Here is a 2873-nt window from a genome sequence, read left to right as displayed (position 1 = left end):
AAGATTCTCGTTGATCTCGATCTCTTCCAAAGGAATGACAAGAGTTTCATCTGATAGACACATTTTCAGATTCGAGACATGGAACATGGGGTGTACGTTGCTGACAACATGTCCTAAGAAATTTACACTGCAGAGCTAAAACTCACACGTGGAGAGTTTCACATATAATTTCTCAACTCGCAAGGTCTCTAGAATTTACCGGAGATGACGATTATCGTCCTCTTTACTTCGTGAGTACACGAGGATATCGTAAATAAAGACTATTACAAAGTTATCAAAGAATAGGCGACAAAATCGATTCATGAGGTCGATAAATGCGGTGGGGGCATTTGTTAGACCGAAGGGCATCACGAAAAATTTGTAATGTCCATACCGTGTTCGAAAGGCGGTTTTTAGGATATCCTCCTCCCAGACTCGGAGTTGGTGATAACCAAATCACAGGTCTATCTTGGAGAAATAACTAGCCCTATGAAGCTGGTCAAATAGATCATCGATTCTTGGAAGTAGATACCGGTTTTTGTTAGTAAGTTTGCTTGGCTCCCTATAGTCGATACACATCCTGAAGGATCCATCTTTTTTTTTTTTTGACAAAAAGGACCGGAGCTCCCCAATGAGAGAAATTTGGTCTTATAAATCCTTTATCCAGGAGTTCACTCAATTGGCTTGATAATTCTTGCATTTCAGCGGGAGCCAGCCTATAGGGTGATTTGCCAATCGGAGTGACTCTAAGCACGAGGTCGATTCGAAATTCGACTTGTCTTTCTGGGGGTATTCCTAGAAGTTCTTAGGGAAATACATCCGAAAAATCACATGTCACTGGGATATCTTGTATGCTTACTTCTTCTTTGGTCTTGTCCACAACGTGAGCAAGGAATGCGTAGTTCTTCTTGTGTAAGCACTTCTGTGCCTTGATGCACGAGATAAGACGAAGATTTACACTGGGTTTATCTCTATATGTTATTAGGGTTTAATGTTTTGGGAGACGAAGGCAAACAACCTTTTCGTGACACATAATATCGGCATGATGGGGGCTCAACCAATCCATGCCGATGATCACATCAAAACTCCTAATATTTACGGGCATCAAGTTTATTTGGAAGGTGTGATTGTTTAGAGTTAGTGTACACCCTACATAGATATCCTTAGTTGATTCAGTCTTCCCATTATCCATTTCCACCGTAAAGGCTTCATTAAGCCTTTGGGGTTGTTGTTTTAGTAAATGTTTGAACTTATTACTCACAACACTTCACTCTGTCCCGCTATCAAACAAGATGCATGAATATGTATTATGGAGTAGAAATGTACCAGTGACAGCAGTGGGGTCCTGGATTGCTTCTCCTTGTCCTATAGTTAGGACCCTTCCCGATCCTCTGTTTCCTTGGTTATTAATGTTGGGGCAGTTTCAGCGGATATGTCAAGCTCTCCCATACCCATAGCAGGTGGGGTTGGCCACAGTGTTGATGTTGTTGTTGTTGTTGTTGTTGCGGTTGCTGCTATTGTTGTTGTTGCTTCCCTGTTGCTGGTTCTGTGGAGGATAGATCCTACAATATCTTGTTGTATGACCTTTTCGGTTACAGCTGGTGCAATGCATCTCCTTGCATTCACCGTGATGGTGGAGATTGCATTTGTGGCACTTTGGGAGATTCCCGGAATACTGTCTAGGGGCACTCGAGGTGGATGAGGCGGGAGCATGAGGTGTGGTGATTGCTTGAGTAGCAGCATGTACAATCACGGTTTGTTGTTTCTTAGATGATTCCGAGTTTTGTTTTCCCTTCCGCTTGTTGTTCTTCCCTTTCTTGTTCTCACCTTCTTTCTTAATCTCCGCTTCTCCTGTTTTGCCACCCCTTTTGTTACCTGATCATACAGTTTCTTGGCCAGCCTTTTTGCACTATCATACATCTCAGGGTTTGGCGTAATGACATTCCGTTGGATAGGTGCGGTTATCCCTAGATAAACCTCTCAATCTTTTTCTCTTCCGAGGTGATCATTCCGGGACACAGGAGAGATAGCTCACTAAACCTGGATATGTATGCGTCTATATTAGAGTTTTGAACCGTGAGATTCCACAACTCTTGTTCCATCTTCTGAATTTCGCCTCTTGGACATTATTCAGCTAACAACATCTCCTAAAGTTCTTCCCATGGCATTTCGTTCGCCACCGGGAGTGTCATGGCCTCTACGTGGCCATTCCACCAAGAGAGAGCCTGATCAATGAATGTGCAGGTTGCAAACTTGACCTTGCACCCATCTGGACACCCGCAAATTTCAAAAACTGATTCCACCTTCTCAATCCATCGCTTCAGGGCTATTATGCCTTCTGTTTCATTGAAGGTTCGAGGCTTGGCGTTGGTGAAATCCTTGTAGGTGCAAGTTCTTACGGTTCTTTGGTTTGTTCCTTGATTTGTGCTTCTGGTTCCCTGTCTGTTGCCTTCTCTGTTGTTTTTGTTGTGAATTTGGGCGAGTGTTGCAGTGACCATAGCGGACACTACTGCTTGGAATGCGACTGAGTTAATTTCTGGGGGCGTTGGTGTCCCGTGGTTTCCACGGTTTGGTCATTGAGGCATCATTCTGTTAAGGATTCAGAAAGATGTCGAGTACATATCGTATTCCGAGTTTAGAATTCCATAGATGCAGTGTATCGAGTGTGCATTAAAGTGATTCCATGTATGAACATAAAACAGGGAAATAAAACACATAGCAGATAACAACATCACGATAAAAACATAATGCATTTCCATTAATACCAATTGTTTTTAATACATGAAAATTTGCCAGGAGGCATACAGTACATGGGGAAATATAAAATCCGGCAGCATGACGACCCTATGAGTAGTGTGATAACTTAAACACAAGGTCGATAGTACATATCATAG

Source organism: Lactuca sativa, chromosome 1, assembly GCF_002870075.4.
Source record: "Lactuca sativa cultivar Salinas chromosome 1, Lsat_Salinas_v11, whole genome shotgun sequence".
In the NCBI taxonomy this organism is placed as follows: domain Eukaryota; kingdom Viridiplantae; phylum Streptophyta; class Magnoliopsida; order Asterales; family Asteraceae; genus Lactuca; species Lactuca sativa.
This window is presented reverse-complemented; position numbering follows the sequence as displayed.